This window comes from Helianthus annuus, chromosome 2, assembly GCF_002127325.2.
Source record: "Helianthus annuus cultivar XRQ/B chromosome 2, HanXRQr2.0-SUNRISE, whole genome shotgun sequence".
Classification (NCBI taxonomy): Eukaryota; Viridiplantae; Streptophyta; class Magnoliopsida; order Asterales; family Asteraceae; genus Helianthus; species Helianthus annuus.
Window position 1 is genome coordinate 113,606,291 of NC_035434.2, and position 23,059 is coordinate 113,629,349.

General features: G+C 48.6%; 51 non-coding genes across 51 annotated transcripts; all 51 read left to right on the forward strand.

Annotated features, from left to right (window-relative positions):
- The first annotated feature begins 187 nt into the window (after nt 1–187).
- LOC118489852 lies at nt 188–306 on the forward strand. The gene has a single exon (XR_004887865.1). It is a non-coding gene; the product is annotated as a 5S ribosomal RNA (ribosomal RNA).
- A 215-nt stretch (nt 307–521) lies between these two features.
- Nucleotides 522–640, forward strand: LOC118489864. Its single transcript, XR_004887877.1, has one exon. It is a non-coding gene; the product is annotated as a 5S ribosomal RNA (ribosomal RNA).
- Nucleotides 641–855: 215 nt separating this feature from the next.
- LOC118489875 lies at nt 856–974 on the forward strand. The gene has a single exon (XR_004887888.1). It is a non-coding gene; the product is annotated as a 5S ribosomal RNA (ribosomal RNA).
- A 215-nt stretch (nt 975–1,189) lies between these two features.
- On the forward strand, nt 1,190–1,308 carry LOC118489886. Its single transcript, XR_004887899.1, has one exon. It is a non-coding gene; the product is annotated as a 5S ribosomal RNA (ribosomal RNA).
- A 215-nt stretch (nt 1,309–1,523) lies between these two features.
- On the forward strand, nt 1,524–1,642 carry LOC118489898. Its single transcript, XR_004887910.1, has one exon. It is a non-coding gene; the product is annotated as a 5S ribosomal RNA (ribosomal RNA).
- A 215-nt stretch (nt 1,643–1,857) lies between these two features.
- LOC118489909 lies at nt 1,858–1,976 on the forward strand. The gene has a single exon (XR_004887921.1). It is a non-coding gene; the product is annotated as a 5S ribosomal RNA (ribosomal RNA).
- Nucleotides 1,977–2,191: 215 nt separating this feature from the next.
- Nucleotides 2,192–2,310, forward strand: LOC118489920. The gene has a single exon (XR_004887932.1). It is a non-coding gene; the product is annotated as a 5S ribosomal RNA (ribosomal RNA).
- Nucleotides 2,311–2,525: 215 nt separating this feature from the next.
- LOC118489931 lies at nt 2,526–2,644 on the forward strand. Its single transcript, XR_004887943.1, has one exon. It is a non-coding gene; the product is annotated as a 5S ribosomal RNA (ribosomal RNA).
- A 215-nt stretch (nt 2,645–2,859) lies between these two features.
- LOC118489942 lies at nt 2,860–2,978 on the forward strand. The gene has a single exon (XR_004887953.1). It is a non-coding gene; the product is annotated as a 5S ribosomal RNA (ribosomal RNA).
- A 215-nt stretch (nt 2,979–3,193) lies between these two features.
- LOC118489953 lies at nt 3,194–3,312 on the forward strand. Its single transcript, XR_004887964.1, has one exon. It is a non-coding gene; the product is annotated as a 5S ribosomal RNA (ribosomal RNA).
- A 215-nt stretch (nt 3,313–3,527) lies between these two features.
- On the forward strand, nt 3,528–3,646 carry LOC118489964. Its single transcript, XR_004887975.1, has one exon. It is a non-coding gene; the product is annotated as a 5S ribosomal RNA (ribosomal RNA).
- Nucleotides 3,647–3,861: 215 nt separating this feature from the next.
- Nucleotides 3,862–3,980, forward strand: LOC118489976. Its single transcript, XR_004887987.1, has one exon. It is a non-coding gene; the product is annotated as a 5S ribosomal RNA (ribosomal RNA).
- A 215-nt stretch (nt 3,981–4,195) lies between these two features.
- LOC118489987 lies at nt 4,196–4,314 on the forward strand. Its single transcript, XR_004887998.1, has one exon. It is a non-coding gene; the product is annotated as a 5S ribosomal RNA (ribosomal RNA).
- A 215-nt stretch (nt 4,315–4,529) lies between these two features.
- LOC118489998 lies at nt 4,530–4,648 on the forward strand. Its single transcript, XR_004888009.1, has one exon. It is a non-coding gene; the product is annotated as a 5S ribosomal RNA (ribosomal RNA).
- Nucleotides 4,649–4,863: 215 nt separating this feature from the next.
- On the forward strand, nt 4,864–4,982 carry LOC118490009. The gene has a single exon (XR_004888020.1). It is a non-coding gene; the product is annotated as a 5S ribosomal RNA (ribosomal RNA).
- A 215-nt stretch (nt 4,983–5,197) lies between these two features.
- Nucleotides 5,198–5,316, forward strand: LOC118490020. Its single transcript, XR_004888031.1, has one exon. It is a non-coding gene; the product is annotated as a 5S ribosomal RNA (ribosomal RNA).
- Nucleotides 5,317–5,531: 215 nt separating this feature from the next.
- LOC118490031 lies at nt 5,532–5,650 on the forward strand. Its single transcript, XR_004888040.1, has one exon. It is a non-coding gene; the product is annotated as a 5S ribosomal RNA (ribosomal RNA).
- A 215-nt stretch (nt 5,651–5,865) lies between these two features.
- Nucleotides 5,866–5,984, forward strand: LOC118490043. Its single transcript, XR_004888051.1, has one exon. It is a non-coding gene; the product is annotated as a 5S ribosomal RNA (ribosomal RNA).
- A 215-nt stretch (nt 5,985–6,199) lies between these two features.
- LOC118490054 lies at nt 6,200–6,318 on the forward strand. Its single transcript, XR_004888060.1, has one exon. It is a non-coding gene; the product is annotated as a 5S ribosomal RNA (ribosomal RNA).
- Nucleotides 6,319–6,533: 215 nt separating this feature from the next.
- Nucleotides 6,534–6,652, forward strand: LOC118490064. The gene has a single exon (XR_004888070.1). It is a non-coding gene; the product is annotated as a 5S ribosomal RNA (ribosomal RNA).
- A 215-nt stretch (nt 6,653–6,867) lies between these two features.
- LOC118490065 lies at nt 6,868–6,986 on the forward strand. The gene has a single exon (XR_004888071.1). It is a non-coding gene; the product is annotated as a 5S ribosomal RNA (ribosomal RNA).
- A 215-nt stretch (nt 6,987–7,201) lies between these two features.
- On the forward strand, nt 7,202–7,320 carry LOC118490067. The gene has a single exon (XR_004888073.1). It is a non-coding gene; the product is annotated as a 5S ribosomal RNA (ribosomal RNA).
- A 215-nt stretch (nt 7,321–7,535) lies between these two features.
- LOC118490068 lies at nt 7,536–7,654 on the forward strand. Its single transcript, XR_004888074.1, has one exon. It is a non-coding gene; the product is annotated as a 5S ribosomal RNA (ribosomal RNA).
- Nucleotides 7,655–7,869: 215 nt separating this feature from the next.
- LOC118490069 lies at nt 7,870–7,988 on the forward strand. The gene has a single exon (XR_004888075.1). It is a non-coding gene; the product is annotated as a 5S ribosomal RNA (ribosomal RNA).
- Nucleotides 7,989–8,203: 215 nt separating this feature from the next.
- LOC118490070 lies at nt 8,204–8,322 on the forward strand. Its single transcript, XR_004888076.1, has one exon. It is a non-coding gene; the product is annotated as a 5S ribosomal RNA (ribosomal RNA).
- A 215-nt stretch (nt 8,323–8,537) lies between these two features.
- Nucleotides 8,538–8,656, forward strand: LOC118490071. The gene has a single exon (XR_004888077.1). It is a non-coding gene; the product is annotated as a 5S ribosomal RNA (ribosomal RNA).
- A 215-nt stretch (nt 8,657–8,871) lies between these two features.
- Nucleotides 8,872–8,990, forward strand: LOC118490072. The gene has a single exon (XR_004888078.1). It is a non-coding gene; the product is annotated as a 5S ribosomal RNA (ribosomal RNA).
- Nucleotides 8,991–9,205: 215 nt separating this feature from the next.
- On the forward strand, nt 9,206–9,324 carry LOC118490073. The gene has a single exon (XR_004888079.1). It is a non-coding gene; the product is annotated as a 5S ribosomal RNA (ribosomal RNA).
- A 215-nt stretch (nt 9,325–9,539) lies between these two features.
- Nucleotides 9,540–9,658, forward strand: LOC118490074. Its single transcript, XR_004888080.1, has one exon. It is a non-coding gene; the product is annotated as a 5S ribosomal RNA (ribosomal RNA).
- Nucleotides 9,659–9,873: 215 nt separating this feature from the next.
- On the forward strand, nt 9,874–9,992 carry LOC118490075. Its single transcript, XR_004888081.1, has one exon. It is a non-coding gene; the product is annotated as a 5S ribosomal RNA (ribosomal RNA).
- A 215-nt stretch (nt 9,993–10,207) lies between these two features.
- On the forward strand, nt 10,208–10,326 carry LOC118490076. The gene has a single exon (XR_004888082.1). It is a non-coding gene; the product is annotated as a 5S ribosomal RNA (ribosomal RNA).
- Nucleotides 10,327–10,541: 215 nt separating this feature from the next.
- On the forward strand, nt 10,542–10,660 carry LOC118490078. Its single transcript, XR_004888084.1, has one exon. It is a non-coding gene; the product is annotated as a 5S ribosomal RNA (ribosomal RNA).
- A 215-nt stretch (nt 10,661–10,875) lies between these two features.
- LOC118490079 lies at nt 10,876–10,994 on the forward strand. The gene has a single exon (XR_004888085.1). It is a non-coding gene; the product is annotated as a 5S ribosomal RNA (ribosomal RNA).
- A 215-nt stretch (nt 10,995–11,209) lies between these two features.
- Nucleotides 11,210–11,328, forward strand: LOC118490080. Its single transcript, XR_004888086.1, has one exon. It is a non-coding gene; the product is annotated as a 5S ribosomal RNA (ribosomal RNA).
- A 215-nt stretch (nt 11,329–11,543) lies between these two features.
- Nucleotides 11,544–11,662, forward strand: LOC118490081. The gene has a single exon (XR_004888087.1). It is a non-coding gene; the product is annotated as a 5S ribosomal RNA (ribosomal RNA).
- Nucleotides 11,663–11,877: 215 nt separating this feature from the next.
- On the forward strand, nt 11,878–11,996 carry LOC118490082. Its single transcript, XR_004888088.1, has one exon. It is a non-coding gene; the product is annotated as a 5S ribosomal RNA (ribosomal RNA).
- Nucleotides 11,997–12,211: 215 nt separating this feature from the next.
- Nucleotides 12,212–12,330, forward strand: LOC118489751. Its single transcript, XR_004887766.1, has one exon. It is a non-coding gene; the product is annotated as a 5S ribosomal RNA (ribosomal RNA).
- A 215-nt stretch (nt 12,331–12,545) lies between these two features.
- LOC118489752 lies at nt 12,546–12,664 on the forward strand. The gene has a single exon (XR_004887767.1). It is a non-coding gene; the product is annotated as a 5S ribosomal RNA (ribosomal RNA).
- Nucleotides 12,665–12,879: 215 nt separating this feature from the next.
- On the forward strand, nt 12,880–12,998 carry LOC118489753. Its single transcript, XR_004887768.1, has one exon. It is a non-coding gene; the product is annotated as a 5S ribosomal RNA (ribosomal RNA).
- Nucleotides 12,999–13,213: 215 nt separating this feature from the next.
- Nucleotides 13,214–13,332, forward strand: LOC118489754. The gene has a single exon (XR_004887769.1). It is a non-coding gene; the product is annotated as a 5S ribosomal RNA (ribosomal RNA).
- A 215-nt stretch (nt 13,333–13,547) lies between these two features.
- On the forward strand, nt 13,548–13,666 carry LOC118489755. Its single transcript, XR_004887770.1, has one exon. It is a non-coding gene; the product is annotated as a 5S ribosomal RNA (ribosomal RNA).
- A 215-nt stretch (nt 13,667–13,881) lies between these two features.
- Nucleotides 13,882–14,000, forward strand: LOC118489757. Its single transcript, XR_004887772.1, has one exon. It is a non-coding gene; the product is annotated as a 5S ribosomal RNA (ribosomal RNA).
- A 215-nt stretch (nt 14,001–14,215) lies between these two features.
- Nucleotides 14,216–14,334, forward strand: LOC118489758. The gene has a single exon (XR_004887773.1). It is a non-coding gene; the product is annotated as a 5S ribosomal RNA (ribosomal RNA).
- Nucleotides 14,335–14,550: 216 nt separating this feature from the next.
- On the forward strand, nt 14,551–14,669 carry LOC118489759. Its single transcript, XR_004887774.1, has one exon. It is a non-coding gene; the product is annotated as a 5S ribosomal RNA (ribosomal RNA).
- Nucleotides 14,670–14,884: 215 nt separating this feature from the next.
- LOC118489760 lies at nt 14,885–15,003 on the forward strand. Its single transcript, XR_004887775.1, has one exon. It is a non-coding gene; the product is annotated as a 5S ribosomal RNA (ribosomal RNA).
- A 215-nt stretch (nt 15,004–15,218) lies between these two features.
- LOC118489761 lies at nt 15,219–15,337 on the forward strand. The gene has a single exon (XR_004887776.1). It is a non-coding gene; the product is annotated as a 5S ribosomal RNA (ribosomal RNA).
- A 216-nt stretch (nt 15,338–15,553) lies between these two features.
- LOC118489762 lies at nt 15,554–15,672 on the forward strand. Its single transcript, XR_004887777.1, has one exon. It is a non-coding gene; the product is annotated as a 5S ribosomal RNA (ribosomal RNA).
- A 215-nt stretch (nt 15,673–15,887) lies between these two features.
- On the forward strand, nt 15,888–16,006 carry LOC118489763. Its single transcript, XR_004887778.1, has one exon. It is a non-coding gene; the product is annotated as a 5S ribosomal RNA (ribosomal RNA).
- Nucleotides 16,007–16,221: 215 nt separating this feature from the next.
- On the forward strand, nt 16,222–16,340 carry LOC118489764. Its single transcript, XR_004887779.1, has one exon. It is a non-coding gene; the product is annotated as a 5S ribosomal RNA (ribosomal RNA).
- Nucleotides 16,341–16,555: 215 nt separating this feature from the next.
- Nucleotides 16,556–16,673, forward strand: LOC118489766. Its single transcript, XR_004887781.1, has one exon. It is a non-coding gene; the product is annotated as a 5S ribosomal RNA (ribosomal RNA).
- Nucleotides 16,674–16,888: 215 nt separating this feature from the next.
- On the forward strand, nt 16,889–17,007 carry LOC118489765. The gene has a single exon (XR_004887780.1). It is a non-coding gene; the product is annotated as a 5S ribosomal RNA (ribosomal RNA).
- The last annotated feature ends 6,052 nt before the right edge of the window (nt 17,008–23,059 follow it).

A 23,059-nucleotide genomic window follows, 5' to 3' on the forward strand; every position in this document is an offset into this window, starting at 1 on the left:
ATTTACTAGTCGCTGTATCTTTGGCGTAGCATGCGAGCGGCCGATTTTGTGAAAGGAAGGCTTTGACGAATGCGCGCGCGCGCACGGCGGGCCCGAGGCGCGTGACGTAGGCCACACATGAGGGCATAGGTGCGAATGGGATCAAGGCGTGGAAAGGTATAAAGGAATAAGGAGAAGGTATTCTTTCGGTTGCGATCATACCAGCACTAATGCACCGGATCCCATCAGAACTCCGCAGTTAAGCGTGCTTGGGCGAGAGTAGTACTAGGATGGGTGACCCCCTGGGAAGTCCTCGTGTTGCAACCCCCTTTTTTTTCGTTTTTTGGTTTATTTTATTTACTAGTCGCTGTATCTTTGGCGTAGCATGCGAGCGGCCGATTTTGTGAAAGGAAGGCTTTGACGAATGCGCGCGCGCGCACGGCGGGCCCGAGGCGCGTGACGTAGGCCACACATGAGGGCATAGGTGCGAATGGGATCAAGGCGTGGAAAGGTATAAAGGAATAAGGAGAAGGTATTCTTTCGGTTGCGATCATACCAGCACTAATGCACCGGATCCCATCAGAACTCCGCAGTTAAGCGTGCTTGGGCGAGAGTAGTACTAGGATGGGTGACCCCCTGGGAAGTCCTCGTGTTGCAACCCCCTTTTTTTTCGTTTTTTGGTTTATTTTATTTACTAGTCGCTGTATCTTTGGCGTAGCATGCGAGCGGCCGATTTTGTGAAAGGAAGGCTTTGACGAATGCGCGCGCGCGCACGGCGGGCCCGAGGCGCGTGACGTAGGCCACACATGAGGGCATAGGTGCGAATGGGATCAAGGCGTGGAAAGGTATAAAGGAATAAGGAGAAGGTATTCTTTCGGTTGCGATCATACCAGCACTAATGCACCGGATCCCATCAGAACTCCGCAGTTAAGCGTGCTTGGGCGAGAGTAGTACTAGGATGGGTGACCCCCTGGGAAGTCCTCGTGTTGCAACCCCCTTTTTTTTCGTTTTTTGGTTTATTTTATTTACTAGTCGCTGTATCTTTGGCGTAGCATGCGAGCGGCCGATTTTGTGAAAGGAAGGCTTTGACGAATGCGCGCGCGCGCACGGCGGGCCCGAGGCGCGTGACGTAGGCCACACATGAGGGCATAGGTGCGAATGGGATCAAGGCGTGGAAAGGTATAAAGGAATAAGGAGAAGGTATTCTTTCGGTTGCGATCATACCAGCACTAATGCACCGGATCCCATCAGAACTCCGCAGTTAAGCGTGCTTGGGCGAGAGTAGTACTAGGATGGGTGACCCCCTGGGAAGTCCTCGTGTTGCAACCCCCTTTTTTTTCGTTTTTTGGTTTATTTTATTTACTAGTCGCTGTATCTTTGGCGTAGCATGCGAGCGGCCGATTTTGTGAAAGGAAGGCTTTGACGAATGCGCGCGCGCGCACGGCGGGCCCGAGGCGCGTGACGTAGGCCACACATGAGGGCATAGGTGCGAATGGGATCAAGGCGTGGAAAGGTATAAAGGAATAAGGAGAAGGTATTCTTTCGGTTGCGATCATACCAGCACTAATGCACCGGATCCCATCAGAACTCCGCAGTTAAGCGTGCTTGGGCGAGAGTAGTACTAGGATGGGTGACCCCCTGGGAAGTCCTCGTGTTGCAACCCCCTTTTTTTTCGTTTTTTGGTTTATTTTATTTACTAGTCGCTGTATCTTTGGCGTAGCATGCGAGCGGCCGATTTTGTGAAAGGAAGGCTTTGACGAATGCGCGCGCGCGCACGGCGGGCCCGAGGCGCGTGACGTAGGCCACACATGAGGGCATAGGTGCGAATGGGATCAAGGCGTGGAAAGGTATAAAGGAATAAGGAGAAGGTATTCTTTCGGTTGCGATCATACCAGCACTAATGCACCGGATCCCATCAGAACTCCGCAGTTAAGCGTGCTTGGGCGAGAGTAGTACTAGGATGGGTGACCCCCTGGGAAGTCCTCGTGTTGCAACCCCCTTTTTTTTCGTTTTTTGGTTTATTTTATTTACTAGTCGCTGTATCTTTGGCGTAGCATGCGAGCGGCCGATTTTGTGAAAGGAAGGCTTTGACGAATGCGCGCGCGCGCACGGCGGGCCCGAGGCGCGTGACGTAGGCCACACATGAGGGCATAGGTGCGAATGGGATCAAGGCGTGGAAAGGTATAAAGGAATAAGGAGAAGGTATTCTTTCGGTTGCGATCATACCAGCACTAATGCACCGGATCCCATCAGAACTCCGCAGTTAAGCGTGCTTGGGCGAGAGTAGTACTAGGATGGGTGACCCCCTGGGAAGTCCTCGTGTTGCAACCCCCTTTTTTTTCGTTTTTTGGTTTATTTTATTTACTAGTCGCTGTATCTTTGGCGTAGCATGCGAGCGGCCGATTTTGTGAAAGGAAGGCTTTGACGAATGCGCGCGCGCGCACGGCGGGCCCGAGGCGCGTGACGTAGGCCACACATGAGGGCATAGGTGCGAATGGGATCAAGGCGTGGAAAGGTATAAAGGAATAAGGAGAAGGTATTCTTTCGGTTGCGATCATACCAGCACTAATGCACCGGATCCCATCAGAACTCCGCAGTTAAGCGTGCTTGGGCGAGAGTAGTACTAGGATGGGTGACCCCCTGGGAAGTCCTCGTGTTGCAACCCCCTTTTTTTTCGTTTTTTGGTTTATTTTATTTACTAGTCGCTGTATCTTTGGCGTAGCATGCGAGCGGCCGATTTTGTGAAAGGAAGGCTTTGACGAATGCGCGCGCGCGCACGGCGGGCCCGAGGCGCGTGACGTAGGCCACACATGAGGGCATAGGTGCGAATGGGATCAAGGCGTGGAAAGGTATAAAGGAATAAGGAGAAGGTATTCTTTCGGTTGCGATCATACCAGCACTAATGCACCGGATCCCATCAGAACTCCGCAGTTAAGCGTGCTTGGGCGAGAGTAGTACTAGGATGGGTGACCCCCTGGGAAGTCCTCGTGTTGCAACCCCCTTTTTTTTCGTTTTTTGGTTTATTTTATTTACTAGTCGCTGTATCTTTGGCGTAGCATGCGAGCGGCCGATTTTGTGAAAGGAAGGCTTTGACGAATGCGCGCGCGCGCACGGCGGGCCCGAGGCGCGTGACGTAGGCCACACATGAGGGCATAGGTGCGAATGGGATCAAGGCGTGGAAAGGTATAAAGGAATAAGGAGAAGGTATTCTTTCGGTTGCGATCATACCAGCACTAATGCACCGGATCCCATCAGAACTCCGCAGTTAAGCGTGCTTGGGCGAGAGTAGTACTAGGATGGGTGACCCCCTGGGAAGTCCTCGTGTTGCAACCCCCTTTTTTTTCGTTTTTTGGTTTATTTTATTTACTAGTCGCTGTATCTTTGGCGTAGCATGCGAGCGGCCGATTTTGTGAAAGGAAGGCTTTGACGAATGCGCGCGCGCGCACGGCGGGCCCGAGGCGCGTGACGTAGGCCACACATGAGGGCATAGGTGCGAATGGGATCAAGGCGTGGAAAGGTATAAAGGAATAAGGAGAAGGTATTCTTTCGGTTGCGATCATACCAGCACTAATGCACCGGATCCCATCAGAACTCCGCAGTTAAGCGTGCTTGGGCGAGAGTAGTACTAGGATGGGTGACCCCCTGGGAAGTCCTCGTGTTGCAACCCCCTTTTTTTTCGTTTTTTGGTTTATTTTATTTACTAGTCGCTGTATCTTTGGCGTAGCATGCGAGCGGCCGATTTTGTGAAAGGAAGGCTTTGACGAATGCGCGCGCGCGCACGGCGGGCCCGAGGCGCGTGACGTAGGCCACACATGAGGGCATAGGTGCGAATGGGATCAAGGCGTGGAAAGGTATAAAGGAATAAGGAGAAGGTATTCTTTCGGTTGCGATCATACCAGCACTAATGCACCGGATCCCATCAGAACTCCGCAGTTAAGCGTGCTTGGGCGAGAGTAGTACTAGGATGGGTGACCCCCTGGGAAGTCCTCGTGTTGCAACCCCCTTTTTTTTCGTTTTTTGGTTTATTTTATTTACTAGTCGCTGTATCTTTGGCGTAGCATGCGAGCGGCCGATTTTGTGAAAGGAAGGCTTTGACGAATGCGCGCGCGCGCACGGCGGGCCCGAGGCGCGTGACGTAGGCCACACATGAGGGCATAGGTGCGAATGGGATCAAGGCGTGGAAAGGTATAAAGGAATAAGGAGAAGGTATTCTTTCGGTTGCGATCATACCAGCACTAATGCACCGGATCCCATCAGAACTCCGCAGTTAAGCGTGCTTGGGCGAGAGTAGTACTAGGATGGGTGACCCCCTGGGAAGTCCTCGTGTTGCAACCCCCTTTTTTTTCGTTTTTTGGTTTATTTTATTTACTAGTCGCTGTATCTTTGGCGTAGCATGCGAGCGGCCGATTTTGTGAAAGGAAGGCTTTGACGAATGCGCGCGCGCGCACGGCGGGCCCGAGGCGCGTGACGTAGGCCACACATGAGGGCATAGGTGCGAATGGGATCAAGGCGTGGAAAGGTATAAAGGAATAAGGAGAAGGTATTCTTTCGGTTGCGATCATACCAGCACTAATGCACCGGATCCCATCAGAACTCCGCAGTTAAGCGTGCTTGGGCGAGAGTAGTACTAGGATGGGTGACCCCCTGGGAAGTCCTCGTGTTGCAACCCCCTTTTTTTTCGTTTTTTGGTTTATTTTATTTACTAGTCGCTGTATCTTTGGCGTAGCATGCGAGCGGCCGATTTTGTGAAAGGAAGGCTTTGACGAATGCGCGCGCGCGCACGGCGGGCCCGAGGCGCGTGACGTAGGCCACACATGAGGGCATAGGTGCGAATGGGATCAAGGCGTGGAAAGGTATAAAGGAATAAGGAGAAGGTATTCTTTCGGTTGCGATCATACCAGCACTAATGCACCGGATCCCATCAGAACTCCGCAGTTAAGCGTGCTTGGGCGAGAGTAGTACTAGGATGGGTGACCCCCTGGGAAGTCCTCGTGTTGCAACCCCCTTTTTTTTCGTTTTTTGGTTTATTTTATTTACTAGTCGCTGTATCTTTGGCGTAGCATGCGAGCGGCCGATTTTGTGAAAGGAAGGCTTTGACGAATGCGCGCGCGCGCACGGCGGGCCCGAGGCGCGTGACGTAGGCCACACATGAGGGCATAGGTGCGAATGGGATCAAGGCGTGGAAAGGTATAAAGGAATAAGGAGAAGGTATTCTTTCGGTTGCGATCATACCAGCACTAATGCACCGGATCCCATCAGAACTCCGCAGTTAAGCGTGCTTGGGCGAGAGTAGTACTAGGATGGGTGACCCCCTGGGAAGTCCTCGTGTTGCAACCCCCTTTTTTTTCGTTTTTTGGTTTATTTTATTTACTAGTCGCTGTATCTTTGGCGTAGCATGCGAGCGGCCGATTTTGTGAAAGGAAGGCTTTGACGAATGCGCGCGCGCGCACGGCGGGCCCGAGGCGCGTGACGTAGGCCACACATGAGGGCATAGGTGCGAATGGGATCAAGGCGTGGAAAGGTATAAAGGAATAAGGAGAAGGTATTCTTTCGGTTGCGATCATACCAGCACTAATGCACCGGATCCCATCAGAACTCCGCAGTTAAGCGTGCTTGGGCGAGAGTAGTACTAGGATGGGTGACCCCCTGGGAAGTCCTCGTGTTGCAACCCCCTTTTTTTTCGTTTTTTGGTTTATTTTATTTACTAGTCGCTGTATCTTTGGCGTAGCATGCGAGCGGCCGATTTTGTGAAAGGAAGGCTTTGACGAATGCGCGCGCGCGCACGGCGGGCCCGAGGCGCGTGACGTAGGCCACACATGAGGGCATAGGTGCGAATGGGATCAAGGCGTGGAAAGGTATAAAGGAATAAGGAGAAGGTATTCTTTCGGTTGCGATCATACCAGCACTAATGCACCGGATCCCATCAGAACTCCGCAGTTAAGCGTGCTTGGGCGAGAGTAGTACTAGGATGGGTGACCCCCTGGGAAGTCCTCGTGTTGCAACCCCCTTTTTTTTCGTTTTTTGGTTTATTTTATTTACTAGTCGCTGTATCTTTGGCGTAGCATGCGAGCGGCCGATTTTGTGAAAGGAAGGCTTTGACGAATGCGCGCGCGCGCACGGCGGGCCCGAGGCGCGTGACGTAGGCCACACATGAGGGCATAGGTGCGAATGGGATCAAGGCGTGGAAAGGTATAAAGGAATAAGGAGAAGGTATTCTTTCGGTTGCGATCATACCAGCACTAATGCACCGGATCCCATCAGAACTCCGCAGTTAAGCGTGCTTGGGCGAGAGTAGTACTAGGATGGGTGACCCCCTGGGAAGTCCTCGTGTTGCAACCCCCTTTTTTTTCGTTTTTTGGTTTATTTTATTTACTAGTCGCTGTATCTTTGGCGTAGCATGCGAGCGGCCGATTTTGTGAAAGGAAGGCTTTGACGAATGCGCGCGCGCGCACGGCGGGCCCGAGGCGCGTGACGTAGGCCACACATGAGGGCATAGGTGCGAATGGGATCAAGGCGTGGAAAGGTATAAAGGAATAAGGAGAAGGTATTCTTTCGGTTGCGATCATACCAGCACTAATGCACCGGATCCCATCAGAACTCCGCAGTTAAGCGTGCTTGGGCGAGAGTAGTACTAGGATGGGTGACCCCCTGGGAAGTCCTCGTGTTGCAACCCCCTTTTTTTTCGTTTTTTGGTTTATTTTATTTACTAGTCGCTGTATCTTTGGCGTAGCATGCGAGCGGCCGATTTTGTGAAAGGAAGGCTTTGACGAATGCGCGCGCGCGCACGGCGGGCCCGAGGCGCGTGACGTAGGCCACACATGAGGGCATAGGTGCGAATGGGATCAAGGCGTGGAAAGGTATAAAGGAATAAGGAGAAGGTATTCTTTCGGTTGCGATCATACCAGCACTAATGCACCGGATCCCATCAGAACTCCGCAGTTAAGCGTGCTTGGGCGAGAGTAGTACTAGGATGGGTGACCCCCTGGGAAGTCCTCGTGTTGCAACCCCCTTTTTTTTCGTTTTTTGGTTTATTTTATTTACTAGTCGCTGTATCTTTGGCGTAGCATGCGAGCGGCCGATTTTGTGAAAGGAAGGCTTTGACGAATGCGCGCGCGCGCACGGCGGGCCCGAGGCGCGTGACGTAGGCCACACATGAGGGCATAGGTGCGAATGGGATCAAGGCGTGGAAAGGTATAAAGGAATAAGGAGAAGGTATTCTTTCGGTTGCGATCATACCAGCACTAATGCACCGGATCCCATCAGAACTCCGCAGTTAAGCGTGCTTGGGCGAGAGTAGTACTAGGATGGGTGACCCCCTGGGAAGTCCTCGTGTTGCAACCCCCTTTTTTTTCGTTTTTTGGTTTATTTTATTTACTAGTCGCTGTATCTTTGGCGTAGCATGCGAGCGGCCGATTTTGTGAAAGGAAGGCTTTGACGAATGCGCGCGCGCGCACGGCGGGCCCGAGGCGCGTGACGTAGGCCACACATGAGGGCATAGGTGCGAATGGGATCAAGGCGTGGAAAGGTATAAAGGAATAAGGAGAAGGTATTCTTTCGGTTGCGATCATACCAGCACTAATGCACCGGATCCCATCAGAACTCCGCAGTTAAGCGTGCTTGGGCGAGAGTAGTACTAGGATGGGTGACCCCCTGGGAAGTCCTCGTGTTGCAACCCCCTTTTTTTTCGTTTTTTGGTTTATTTTATTTACTAGTCGCTGTATCTTTGGCGTAGCATGCGAGCGGCCGATTTTGTGAAAGGAAGGCTTTGACGAATGCGCGCGCGCGCACGGCGGGCCCGAGGCGCGTGACGTAGGCCACACATGAGGGCATAGGTGCGAATGGGATCAAGGCGTGGAAAGGTATAAAGGAATAAGGAGAAGGTATTCTTTCGGTTGCGATCATACCAGCACTAATGCACCGGATCCCATCAGAACTCCGCAGTTAAGCGTGCTTGGGCGAGAGTAGTACTAGGATGGGTGACCCCCTGGGAAGTCCTCGTGTTGCAACCCCCTTTTTTTTCGTTTTTTGGTTTATTTTATTTACTAGTCGCTGTATCTTTGGCGTAGCATGCGAGCGGCCGATTTTGTGAAAGGAAGGCTTTGACGAATGCGCGCGCGCGCACGGCGGGCCCGAGGCGCGTGACGTAGGCCACACATGAGGGCATAGGTGCGAATGGGATCAAGGCGTGGAAAGGTATAAAGGAATAAGGAGAAGGTATTCTTTCGGTTGCGATCATACCAGCACTAATGCACCGGATCCCATCAGAACTCCGCAGTTAAGCGTGCTTGGGCGAGAGTAGTACTAGGATGGGTGACCCCCTGGGAAGTCCTCGTGTTGCAACCCCCTTTTTTTTCGTTTTTTGGTTTATTTTATTTACTAGTCGCTGTATCTTTGGCGTAGCATGCGAGCGGCCGATTTTGTGAAAGGAAGGCTTTGACGAATGCGCGCGCGCGCACGGCGGGCCCGAGGCGCGTGACGTAGGCCACACATGAGGGCATAGGTGCGAATGGGATCAAGGCGTGGAAAGGTATAAAGGAATAAGGAGAAGGTATTCTTTCGGTTGCGATCATACCAGCACTAATGCACCGGATCCCATCAGAACTCCGCAGTTAAGCGTGCTTGGGCGAGAGTAGTACTAGGATGGGTGACCCCCTGGGAAGTCCTCGTGTTGCAACCCCCTTTTTTTTCGTTTTTTGGTTTATTTTATTTACTAGTCGCTGTATCTTTGGCGTAGCATGCGAGCGGCCGATTTTGTGAAAGGAAGGCTTTGACGAATGCGCGCGCGCGCACGGCGGGCCCGAGGCGCGTGACGTAGGCCACACATGAGGGCATAGGTGCGAATGGGATCAAGGCGTGGAAAGGTATAAAGGAATAAGGAGAAGGTATTCTTTCGGTTGCGATCATACCAGCACTAATGCACCGGATCCCATCAGAACTCCGCAGTTAAGCGTGCTTGGGCGAGAGTAGTACTAGGATGGGTGACCCCCTGGGAAGTCCTCGTGTTGCAACCCCCTTTTTTTTCGTTTTTTGGTTTATTTTATTTACTAGTCGCTGTATCTTTGGCGTAGCATGCGAGCGGCCGATTTTGTGAAAGGAAGGCTTTGACGAATGCGCGCGCGCGCACGGCGGGCCCGAGGCGCGTGACGTAGGCCACACATGAGGGCATAGGTGCGAATGGGATCAAGGCGTGGAAAGGTATAAAGGAATAAGGAGAAGGTATTCTTTCGGTTGCGATCATACCAGCACTAATGCACCGGATCCCATCAGAACTCCGCAGTTAAGCGTGCTTGGGCGAGAGTAGTACTAGGATGGGTGACCCCCTGGGAAGTCCTCGTGTTGCAACCCCCTTTTTTTTCGTTTTTTGGTTTATTTTATTTACTAGTCGCTGTATCTTTGGCGTAGCATGCGAGCGGCCGATTTTGTGAAAGGAAGGCTTTGACGAATGCGCGCGCGCGCACGGCGGGCCCGAGGCGCGTGACGTAGGCCACACATGAGGGCATAGGTGCGAATGGGATCAAGGCGTGGAAAGGTATAAAGGAATAAGGAGAAGGTATTCTTTCGGTTGCGATCATACCAGCACTAATGCACCGGATCCCATCAGAACTCCGCAGTTAAGCGTGCTTGGGCGAGAGTAGTACTAGGATGGGTGACCCCCTGGGAAGTCCTCGTGTTGCAACCCCCTTTTTTTTCGTTTTTTGGTTTATTTTATTTACTAGTCGCTGTATCTTTGGCGTAGCATGCGAGCGGCCGATTTTGTGAAAGGAAGGCTTTGACGAATGCGCGCGCGCGCACGGCGGGCCCGAGGCGCGTGACGTAGGCCACACATGAGGGCATAGGTGCGAATGGGATCAAGGCGTGGAAAGGTATAAAGGAATAAGGAGAAGGTATTCTTTCGGTTGCGATCATACCAGCACTAATGCACCGGATCCCATCAGAACTCCGCAGTTAAGCGTGCTTGGGCGAGAGTAGTACTAGGATGGGTGACCCCCTGGGAAGTCCTCGTGTTGCAACCCCCTTTTTTTTCGTTTTTTGGTTTATTTTATTTACTAGTCGCTGTATCTTTGGCGTAGCATGCGAGCGGCCGATTTTGTGAAAGGAAGGCTTTGACGAATGCGCGCGCGCGCACGGCGGGCCCGAGGCGCGTGACGTAGGCCACACATGAGGGCATAGGTGCGAATGGGATCAAGGCGTGGAAAGGTATAAAGGAATAAGGAGAAGGTATTCTTTCGGTTGCGATCATACCAGCACTAATGCACCGGATCCCATCAGAACTCCGCAGTTAAGCGTGCTTGGGCGAGAGTAGTACTAGGATGGGTGACCCCCTGGGAAGTCCTCGTGTTGCAACCCCCTTTTTTTTCGTTTTTTGGTTTATTTTATTTACTAGTCGCTGTATCTTTGGCGTAGCATGCGAGCGGCCGATTTTGTGAAAGGAAGGCTTTGACGAATGCGCGCGCGCGCACGGCGGGCCCGAGGCGCGTGACGTAGGCCACACATGAGGGCATAGGTGCGAATGGGATCAAGGCGTGGAAAGGTATAAAGGAATAAGGAGAAGGTATTCTTTCGGTTGCGATCATACCAGCACTAATGCACCGGATCCCATCAGAACTCCGCAGTTAAGCGTGCTTGGGCGAGAGTAGTACTAGGATGGGTGACCCCCTGGGAAGTCCTCGTGTTGCAACCCCCTTTTTTTTCGTTTTTTGGTTTATTTTATTTACTAGTCGCTGTATCTTTGGCGTAGCATGCGAGCGGCCGATTTTGTGAAAGGAAGGCTTTGACGAATGCGCGCGCGCGCACGGCGGGCCCGAGGCGCGTGACGTAGGCCACACATGAGGGCATAGGTGCGAATGGGATCAAGGCGTGGAAAGGTATAAAGGAATAAGGAGAAGGTATTCTTTCGGTTGCGATCATACCAGCACTAATGCACCGGATCCCATCAGAACTCCGCAGTTAAGCGTGCTTGGGCGAGAGTAGTACTAGGATGGGTGACCCCCTGGGAAGTCCTCGTGTTGCAACCCCCTTTTTTTTCGTTTTTTGGTTTATTTTATTTACTAGTCGCTGTATCTTTGGCGTAGCATGCGAGCGGCCGATTTTGTGAAAGGAAGGCTTTGACGAATGCGCGCGCGCGCACGGCGGGCCCGAGGCGCGTGACGTAGGCCACACATGAGGGCATAGGTGCGAATGGGATCAAGGCGTGGAAAGGTATAAAGGAATAAGGAGAAGGTATTCTTTCGGTTGCGATCATACCAGCACTAATGCACCGGATCCCATCAGAACTCCGCAGTTAAGCGTGCTTGGGCGAGAGTAGTACTAGGATGGGTGACCCCCTGGGAAGTCCTCGTGTTGCAACCCCCTTTTTTTTCGTTTTTTGGTTTATTTTATTTACTAGTCGCTGTATCTTTGGCGTAGCATGCGAGCGGCCGATTTTGTGAAAGGAAGGCTTTGACGAATGCGCGCGCGCGCACGGCGGGCCCGAGGCGCGTGACGTAGGCCACACATGAGGGCATAGGTGCGAATGGGATCAAGGCGTGGAAAGGTATAAAGGAATAAGGAGAAGGTATTCTTTCGGTTGCGATCATACCAGCACTAATGCACCGGATCCCATCAGAACTCCGCAGTTAAGCGTGCTTGGGCGAGAGTAGTACTAGGATGGGTGACCCCCTGGGAAGTCCTCGTGTTGCAACCCCCTTTTTTTTCGTTTTTTGGTTTATTTTATTTACTAGTCGCTGTATCTTTGGCGTAGCATGCGAGCGGCCGATTTTGTGAAAGGAAGGCTTTGACGAATGCGCGCGCGCGCACGGCGGGCCCGAGGCGCGTGACGTAGGCCACACATGAGGGCATAGGTGCGAATGGGATCAAGGCGTGGAAAGGTATAAAGGAATAAGGAGAAGGTATTCTTTCGGTTGCGATCATACCAGCACTAATGCACCGGATCCCATCAGAACTCCGCAGTTAAGCGTGCTTGGGCGAGAGTAGTACTAGGATGGGTGACCCCCTGGGAAGTCCTCGTGTTGCAACCCCCTTTTTTTTCGTTTTTTGGTTTATTTTATTTACTAGTCGCTGTATCTTTGGCGTAGCATGCGAGCGGCCGATTTTGTGAAAGGAAGGCTTTGACGAATGCGCGCGCGCGCACGGCGGGCCCGAGGCGCGTGACGTAGGCCACACATGAGGGCATAGGTGCGAATGGGATCAAGGCGTGGAAAGGTATAAAGGAATAAGGAGAAGGTATTCTTTCGGTTGCGATCATACCAGCACTAATGCACCGGATCCCATCAGAACTCCGCAGTTAAGCGTGCTTGGGCGAGAGTAGTACTAGGATGGGTGACCCCCTGGGAAGTCCTCGTGTTGCAACCCCCTTTTTTTTCGTTTTTTGGTTTATTTTATTTACTAGTCGCTGTATCTTTGGCGTAGCATGCGAGCGGCCGATTTTGTGAAAGGAAGGCTTTGACGAATGCGCGCGCGCGCACGGCGGGCCCGAGGCGCGTGACGTAGGCCACACATGAGGGCATAGGTGCGAATGGGATCAAGGCGTGGAAAGGTATAAAGGAATAAGGAGAAGGTATTCTTTCGGTTGCGATCATACCAGCACTAATGCACCGGATCCCATCAGAACTCCGCAGTTAAGCGTGCTTGGGCGAGAGTAGTACTAGGATGGGTGACCCCCTGGGAAGTCCTCGTGTTGCAACCCCCTTTTTTTTCGTTTTTTGGTTTATTTTATTTACTAGTCGCTGTATCTTTGGCGTAGCATGCGAGCGGCCGATTTTGTGAAAGGAAGGCTTTGACGAATGCGCGCGCGCGCACGGCGGGCCCGAGGCGCGTGACGTAGGCCACACATGAGGGCATAGGTGCGAATGGGATCAAGGCGTGGAAAGGTATAAAGGAATAAGGAGAAGGTATTCTTTCGGTTGCGATCATACCAGCACTAATGCACCGGATCCCATCAGAACTCCGCAGTTAAGCGTGCTTGGGCGAGAGTAGTACTAGGATGGGTGACCCCCTGGGAAGTCCTCGTGTTGCAACCCCCTTTTTTTTCGTTTTTTGGTTTATTTTATTTACTAGTCGCTGTATCTTTGGCGTAGCATGCGAGCGGCCGATTTTGTGAAAGGAAGGCTTTGACGAATGCGCGCGCGCGCACGGCGGGCCCGAGGCGCGTGACGTAGGCCACACATGAGGGCATAGGTGCGAATGGGATCAAGGCGTGGAAAGGTATAAAGGAATAAGGAGAAGGTATTCTTTCGGTTGCGATCATACCAGCACTAATGCACCGGATCCCATCAGAACTCCGCAGTTAAGCGTGCTTGGGCGAGAGTAGTACTAGGATGGGTGACCCCCTGGGAAGTCCTCGTGTTGCAACCCCCTTTTTTTTCGTTTTTTGGTTTATTTTATTTACTAGTCGCTGTATCTTTGGCGTAGCATGCGAGCGGCCGATTTTGTGAAAGGAAGGCTTTGACGAATGCGCGCGCGCGCACGGCGGGCCCGAGGCGCGTGACGTAGGCCACACATGAGGGCATAGGTGCGAATGGGATCAAGGCGTGGAAAGGTATAAAGGAATAAGGAGAAGGTATTCTTTCGGTTGCGATCATACCAGCACTAATGCACCGGATCCCATCAGAACTCCGCAGTTAAGCGTGCTTGGGCGAGAGTAGTACTAGGATGGGTGACCCCCTGGGAAGTCCTCGTGTTGCAACCCCCTTTTTTTTCGTTTTTTGGTTTATTTTATTTACTAGTCGCTGTATCTTTGGCGTAGCATGCGAGCGGCCGATTTTGTGAAAGGAAGGCTTTGACGAATGCGCGCGCGCGCACGGCGGGCCCGAGGCGCGTGACGTAGGCCACACATGAGGGCATAGGTGCGAATGGGATCAAGGCGTGGAAAGGTATAAAGGAATAAGGAGAAGGTATTCTTTCGGTTGCGATCATACCAGCACTAATGCACCGGATCCCATCAGAACTCCGCAGTTAAGCGTGCTTGGGCGAGAGTAGTACTAGGATGGGTGACCCCCTGGGAAGTCCTCGTGTTGCAACCCCCTTTTTTTTCGTTTTTTGGTTTATTTTATTTACTAGTCGCTGTATCTTTGGCGTAGCATGCGAGCGGCCGATTTTGTGAAAGGAAGGCTTTGACGAATGCGCGCGCGCGCACGGCGGGCCCGAGGCGCGTGACGTAGGCCACACATGAGGGCATAGGTGCGAATGGGATCAAGGCGTGGAAAGGTATAAAGGAATAAGGAGAAGGTATTCTTTCGGTTGCGATCATACCAGCACTAATGCACCGGATCCCATCAGAACTCCGCAGTTAAGCGTGCTTGGGCGAGAGTAGTACTAGGATGGGTGACCCCCTGGGAAGTCCTCGTGTTGCAACCCCCTTTTTTTTTCGTTTTTTGGTTTATTTTATTTACTAGTCGCTGTATCTTTGGCGTAGCATGCGAGCGGCCGATTTTGTGAAAGGAAGGCTTTGACGAATGCGCGCGCGCGCACGGCGGGCCCGAGGCGCGTGACGTAGGCCACACATGAGGGCATAGGTGCGAATGGGATCAAGGCGTGGAAAGGTATAAAGGAATAAGGAGAAGGTATTCTTTCGGTTGCGATCATACCAGCACTAATGCACCGGATCCCATCAGAACTCCGCAGTTAAGCGTGCTTGGGCGAGAGTAGTACTAGGATGGGTGACCCCCTGGGAAGTCCTCGTGTTGCAACCCCCTTTTTTTTCGTTTTTTGGTTTATTTTATTTACTAGTCGCTGTATCTTTGGCGTAGCATGCGAGCGGCCGATTTTGTGAAAGGAAGGCTTTGACGAATGCGCGCGCGCGCACGGCGGGCCCGAGGCGCGTGACGTAGGCCACACATGAGGGCATAGGTGCGAATGGGATCAAGGCGTGGAAAGGTATAAAGGAATAAGGAGAAGGTATTCTTTCGGTTGCGATCATACCAGCACTAATGCACCGGATCCCATCAGAACTCCGCAGTTAAGCGTGCTTGGGCGAGAGTAGTACTAGGATGGGTGACCCCCTGGGAAGTCCTCGTGTTGCAACCCCCTTTTTTTTCGTTTTTTGGTTTATTTTATTTACTAGTCGCTGTATCTTTGGCGTAGCATGCGAGCGGCCGATTTTGTGAAAGGAAGGCTTTGACGAATGCGCGCGCGCGCACGGCGGGCCCGAGGCGCGTGACGTAGGCCACACATGAGGGCATAGGTGCGAATGGGATCAAGGCGTGGAAAGGTATAAAGGAATAAGGAGAAGGTATTCTTTCGGTTGCGATCATACCAGCACTAATGCACCGGATCCCATCAGAACTCCGCAGTTAAGCGTGCTTGGGCGAGAGTAGTACTAGGATGGGTGACCCCCTGGGAAGTCCTCGTGTTGCAACCCCCTTTTTTTTTCGTTTTTTGGTTTATTTTATTTACTAGTCGCTGTATCTTTGGCGTAGCATGCGAGCGGCCGATTTTGTGAAAGGAAGGCTTTGACGAATGCGCGCGCGCGCACGGCGGGCCCGAGGCGCGTGACGTAGGCCACACATGAGGGCATAGGTGCGAATGGGATCAAGGCGTGGAAAGGTATAAAGGAATAAGGAGAAGGTATTCTTTCGGTTGCGATCATACCAGCACTAATGCACCGGATCCCATCAGAACTCCGCAGTTAAGCGTGCTTGGGCGAGAGTAGTACTAGGATGGGTGACCCCCTGGGAAGTCCTCGTGTTGCAACCCCCTTTTTTTTCGTTTTTTGGTTTATTTTATTTACTAGTCGCTGTATCTTTGGCGTAGCATGCGAGCGGCCGATTTTGTGAAAGGAAGGCTTTGACGAATGCGCGCGCGCGCACGGCGGGCCCGAGGCGCGTGACGTAGGCCACACATGAGGGCATAGGTGCGAATGGGATCAAGGCGTGGAAAGGTATAAAGGAATAAGGAGAAGGTATTCTTTCGGTTGCGATCATACCAGCACTAATGCACCGGATCCCATCAGAACTCCGCAGTTAAGCGTGCTTGGGCGAGAGTAGTACTAGGATGGGTGACCCCCTGGGAAGTCCTCGTGTTGCAACCCCCTTTTTTTTCGTTTTTTGGTTTATTTTATTTACTAGTCGCTGTATCTTTGGCGTAGCATGCGAGCGGCCGATTTTGTGAAAGGAAGGCTTTGACGAATGCGCGCGCGCGCACGGCGGGCCCGAGGCGCGTGACGTAGGCCACACATGAGGGCATAGGTGCGAATGGGATCAAGGCGTGGAAAGGTATAAAGGAATAAGGAGAAGGTATTCTTTCGGTTGCGATCATACCAGCACTAATGCACCGGATCCCATCAGAACTCCGCAGTTAAGCGTGCTTGGGCGAGAGTAGTACTAGGATGGGTGACCCCCTGGGAAGTCCTCGTGTTGCAACCCCCTTTTTTTTCGTTTTTTGGTTTATTTTATTTACTAGTCGCTGTATCTTTGGCGTAGCATGCGAGCGGCCGATTTTGTGAAAGGAAGGCTTTGACGAATGCGCGCGCGCGCACGGCGGGCCCGAGGCGCGTGACGTAGGCCACACATGAGGGCATAGGTGCGAATGGGATCAAGGCGTGGAAAGGTATAAAGGAATAAGGAGAAGGTATTCTTTCGGTTGCGATCATACCAGCACTAATGCACCGGATCCCATCAGAACTCCGCAGTTAAGCGTGCTTGGCGAGAGTAGTACTAGGATGGGTGACCCCCTGGGAAGTCCTCGTGTTGCAACCCCCTTTTTTTTCGTTTTTTGGTTTATTTTATTTACTAGTCGCTGTATCTTTGGCGTAGCATGCGAGCGGCCGATTTTGTGAAAGGAATGCTTTGACGAATGCGCGCGCGCGCACGGCGGGCTCGAGGCGCGTGACGTAGGCCACACATGAGGGCATAGGTGCGAATGGGATCAAGGCGTGGAAAGGTATAAAGGAATAAGGAGAAGGTATTCTTTCGGTTGCGATCATACCAGCACTAATGCACCGGATCCCATCAGAACTCCGTAGTTAAGCGTGCTTGGGCGAGAGTAGTACTAGGATGGGTGACCCCCTGGGAAGTCCTCGTGTTGCAACCCCCTTTTTTTTCGTTTTTTGGTTTATTTTATTTACTAGTCGCTGTATCTTTGGCGTAGCATGCGAGCGGCCGATTTTGTGAAAGGAAGGCTTTGACGAATGCGCGCGCGCGCACGGCGGGCCCGAGGTGTCACACCCTGCTAGTTGCGGAAGCGTGTTGCGTGTGACGTAAGAAAGGTAATCATTGCATCCAATCATGTATCACCGGCTCAAGACTTGTTTCCTGAAATACATGTAGTTTTAAAAAGTCAACAAAAGTTGAGCGAGTTCATGCGTTTTATATGAGTTCCAATAAACTTGTAAACATTTGAGAGATTCCTTTGAAAACAAGTATGTAAAGCGTCTATGAATAGATCAATTAATGTTTTGCAAGGACATTAATATATGTGAAAACATAGGGAGTACCCAACCCGAGTGGGCTATTATTAGTGTCGAATCCCCTCGACTGTGTCGAATCCCCTCGACTGTATCAAATCACCTTGACTGTGTCAAATCACCTTGACGGTGTCAAATCACCTTGACTGTGTCAAATCCCCTTGACCGTTGTCGAATCACCTCGACTGGGACACAAAAGCACTCTAAGTAGTCACAAATGGACCATGAGTGGGGCTCGGCCGTACCCGTTAGATCTAACCTTTGTCCATGTTTCTTATGAGAGTTATTGGCATTTCAGTTTCAGCCTATGCTCACATGATCTAATAGTTCATTTCATAGCCAAATCATACCATTGAAACATATGTAACATGTATTTCACCCCCGAGAGTTATAAATCCGAAAACAATTAAGAGAAAAGGGGGGACATGAACTCACAAGTTTGCGTTCCGTGTACTATGATATCGAAGTGAGCGTCCGTACGTGTCAATAACCTACATGTGTACTAATCTCGTTAGACACTAGGTCTTTCGGACCTCGTACAAGTTGTTCATCTTGAATTCTTTATTATGTTCTCATTTGTTATCTTTGGAACAACTTTGTATTTTAGAGCGTTGATAGTTTACTCGCTCGATTGTTATGTATATACATATATTCTATGTGTATTGACTTATGTGTGATCGGCTTCGTTCTTCACACGTTCTCGTGCAGTGCACGCATGTCACTGAGCCTTTGCTCATGTCATTGGGCCTAACCCATGTTTTATTGTTATTGGGCCGAGCCCATGTATTAAGGAATTTGGGCCTAGCCCATTACTAGCTTTGATACGCCCAATTCTAACTTTATGAGTCCATTAACATGATCTTTCAATTTTTACCAAAATGTTACCAAGTAGTAAACTTTAAATAAGTTCATTTTCCTATGAAAAATACTTGGTAATTTGTTTAGTTTTCGACTTTCCGGATTCTTGTTATCGATCGTTTAGATATGTGCTCGTTTTAATGTCTAAAATATGTTATTTTAGACTCGACTTTGTAGTATTTTGTTCACGATGTCGATACGCCCAATTTGTCGTCATCAAGTGTTATGTATTTCCATTTCGGCCATTTTATTTAATTGTCCGATTTTACTAGCATTTCTTGGACCATGTAGGAACATGTTTGTGTATTTATTTTGATCACCCTATAGGTATCTAATACATACACATATATAGCACATATTACATGCACTTAGCAAGTTTCCGAAAATATATAATTTTTTTACCAAAAATTATATATACATATATGGTTACACTTTTAACCATTTATTTTTGTAAAAGAGTAAGTTTTAGTCCATAAACTTATTAAATATTTAAGACTTAAATATCCTCATTAGAGTTTCCAAAATGACGTTTATGACCACTAATCGCATTTAACGTTGTTAATCACCCTTTAATCCCCTCTTTAATCGCGATTAGATTTTTAGAAAAATTCGCCATAGTTTCCCCTAAAACTATGACGTTTCCCACGTTATAAAAACGCGTTTAAATCAATAATCAATTTACCAAATCACCATTATCGATCAAGTTTCCTCCAAATATGTAACTTTAACAACATAACCTCCACATTTCATGAACTTACATATATATGCTTTTCACACAAAGATGGGACCTTTTTATGGTGTCTTTTTATAACAACCAAGTTTTTTTTTTCATTTAACTTTGTGAAATCAAACTTTACTAAACTTTTAAAACTAGGTTTTAAATCCATTTAAACACTTGCTTCTTCATGTAATAAAAAAATTATATATTTAGTTCATGAAAGTGAGGATGATGATCTTTCAAGATTTAAACATAACCATGTTTAAATCACATTTTTTTTTTGGTTCATCATGGCAAGATGAACACTAGTCTTGAACACTACATTAATCTACTAACAAGATCATCATAAACATAAAGTTTAAATCACTAATATTAATAAAATTAATATAATGAACATGATTTCATCAACTAGATACACTAATCTACTCAAATAACCACATAATAAGTTTAGATTAGTAGATTATTAGCTTTGAGGTTAGGGTTTTTGATTATTTTTTTTTTATTTACAAGATGATCAACTTGTACTTCTAATAAATACTAGTATTAAGAAGCTTAAATATGATGGTTTTAGAGCTTACAACTTTGCACTTGATGTTTAAGAAGATTGAGAGAAAAATTAGGCCTCCAAGAACTCCCTAAATGCTCCTCATGGCTTATATGTTCTTGTAATGGCTAGAGTAGGGTAAAAATGTGGAGTTTATTGGTTGAAAATGGTGAGACTTGTGGGTGTTCTTGTGGCCGTGAGTTAAGAGGTTCACAAGAAGGTTTTTGGTTGTTGAATGTTGTTATGAAAAATGGTGAAATGATAAGATGGTCTTTACATCTTTTCAAGTGTTGCAACATTACTTCCATCATACTCACCATACATAAAATCCTTAGTTTTTCAACAAAAATCTTGTGGGTGGGACCCACTTCAAATCCCCATACATGGGGGGGGGGTATATCATTATTTTATTTTTTTTTATAAAAAGTTACTAAAAAATAGATGTTTTAGTCATTAAGCGGAGTTCGGTGATTAGGGGTTTAATTACGCCATTAGAGGGTAATTAGTGATTCGGAACCAAAATTATTATTAATTAGTTCACTAAACTAGTAAAAATAGTGTTTAACTAGTTTAAACGGTTCCCGGTTAAGCGCCGGTTCACCTACGATACTTTTATGTCGTACAGATAAGGATTTTCCGTAAGTTATTTTCTTGCATCCGAAAGTTGTATGAAGTGATTCCGAGTCCCAAATTTAGCTTAACTAGCTCGCTAGATTCTTCGTTTGCTTATTTCGTGACCAAAAATGTCACCTACTAGTTCGTCGAGTCGCTAACGGACTAGTTTAGTGCATAGCGACGTAACGCCGGAAACTTGTGATTATGAACATTCCGTTGATATCATCTTATTGTTTTAGTATGTTTTTCATCAATTGACATTATTCCTAAGTCCCGGAAATGATTTGTTATAGGTTCGGACGCGTTAAAAATGCTATATTTTAAGCCGAAACGGACATTTTTGAGGTTAGGGCGTTATACCAGAAAGTCTCGTTTCTTTGCAAGATGTGTTTTCATAATAATGTTTTCTTATATAAATGGACTCAGTTATGTTATCCGAGTGTCGTTTTTCAGTGTTTCGGTCTGATTTCACGGTTTGCTGGCATGAATAGTGTAACCGTGAATAGTGCACGTGGCACTTTCTACCAACAATTTTTAGGACATTGTTTGATTGGTTTCGCAATACGATGAAAACCAACATATGTTTTAGCATTGTTTTCCTGTCCTAACACTGTTATCTGTTTTACGACACAGTTACGTAATTAAATTACGCTAAATGCATGAGATTATGTAAATAAAATAGTGATTAGTTTGTACGGAATTATTGGTTATTTGCCAGTTGTCACATTCTCCCCCTGTTAAAAAGAATTTCGTCCCGAAATTCAAGTTGAGCCATCCTTTGCAGGAGTCTTCTCGAACAAGTGGGGATAATTGCCTTGATCTGATCTTCACGTTCCCAGGTATACTCGGGTCCGTGACGTGAGTTACAGCGGACCTTGGCTAGTTTGATACGACTTCTCCTTGTCTTGTGGACTTTCCAGTCTTACCTCAACGGGTTCTTCGGTAAACTGGAGTGTGTCGTCTACATGAATTTCATCCGCTGGAATGATAACTGTATCAACGGTCGGACTTTTCTTGAGATTTGACACATGAAATGTGTCGTGTACATTACTGAGTTCTTCCGGCAGTTTCAACTTGTACGCGACGGTACCGATCTTTTCTAGAATCTCGAATGGCCCAATGTATCCCGGGTTTAGTTTTCCGCGTTTCCCGAATCTAGCTACGCCTTTCCAAGGCGAGACTTTCAGTAAGACTTTGTCTCCAACCTTGAAGGATAATGGTTTACGTCTTCTGTCCGCGTAGCTCTTTTATCTGTCACGAGCCGCTTTGATACGGTCTAGTATCTTTGCTCTCTTGTCAGTAGTCTCTTGGACTAGTTCAGGGCCAATGAATTGTTTGTCTCCTGCTTCCGCCCAATACAGCGGTGATCGGCACTTCCGTCCGTATAGTGCTTCGTATGGGGCGGCTTTAATGCTTGTGTGATAATTGTTATTATAGGAAAACTCCACCAGCGGTAAATGAGTTTCCCAGTTTCCGCCCAAATCCATCACACAGGCGCGAAGCATGTCCTCCAACATTTGGATGGTTCGTTCGCTTTGTCCATCGGTTTGCGGATGAAATGATGTGCTTAGATCCAAACGAGATCCAAGCGATTCCTGAAATGATTGCCATATTCTTGACACAAAGCGACCATCGTGATTCCGATATTATTGAAATAGTTACTCCTTGACGTGTTATTATTTCTTTGAGATAAAGCTCAGCTAACTTCTCTGTACTGTCTTTCTTGGGAATTGGCAAGAAGTGAGCTGACTTGGTTAATCGATCGACGATAACCCAAATCATGTCATGACCTCGAGAGGTCCGTGGTAGTTTTTGTGATGAAATCCATTGATATATGTTCCCATTTCAAAATGGGGATCTCGGGTTGCTGTAATAAGCCAGACGGCTTTTGGTATTCAACCTTGACCTTTGCACAAGTTAGTCATTTCCCAACATAGGTCACAATATCTCCCTTGAGATTAGGCCATCAATAGTATTCTTTTAGATCTTGATATATTTCATCGGATCCTAGATGTATTGAATATCTTGACTTGTGTCCTTCGTCAACAGCAAGTCTCGTAGACGGCCAAAGTAGGGAATCTAGATCCTTCCCATGAAATTATAGGTGTCATCCACATTCGTTTCCATTTGTTTCTCTAATCCTCGCAAGGATTCTGCTTGAATGTTTTCCGGCTTTAGAGCTTCTAGTTGTGCATCGTGTACACGAGTAGTGAAGTTTGTTTGAATCGTCAATTCTAAAGCTCGTACTCATAATGTTTAAACTCTTTTTTTTTCCGTCTCAAAGCATCCGCCACAACGTTTGCTTTTCCCGGATGGTACTTGACTTCACAGTCATAGTCGTTCAACAAATCTACCCATCGTCGTTGGCGCATGTTTAATTCCTTTTGGTCGAATATGTGTTGAAGACTTTTATGATAAGTGAATATGGTACACTTAGTACCGTAAAGATAGTGACGCCAAATCTTTAAAGCGAATACCACTGCGCCCAACTCTAGGTCGTGAGGGGTATAATTCTTTTCATGAATTTTCAACTGTCGTGACGCGTATGCGATGACCTTTTTCACGTTGCATTAATACACAACCAAATCCTTGGTGCGAGGCATCACAGTACACCACAAAGTCATCGGTGCTGTCAGGGAGTGATAAGATTGGCGCTTGGCATAGTTTATCTTTGAGCGTTTGGAATGCCATTTCTTGTTTTTCACCCCAATCGAACTTCTTATCCTTTTGAGCGAGTGTGGTCAGCGGTTGAGAAATTTTAGAAAAATTCTCTATGAATCTTCGATAGTATCTAGCTAAACCCAGAAATTGTCTTACTTCTGTTGGGGTCCTTGGAGTGTTCCAGTTCTTTATGGCCTCTATCTTAGCTAGATCGACATGTATTCCGTTCTCGTTCACCACGTGACCGAGAAATTGTACTTCGCGAATCCAAAATTCGCATTTT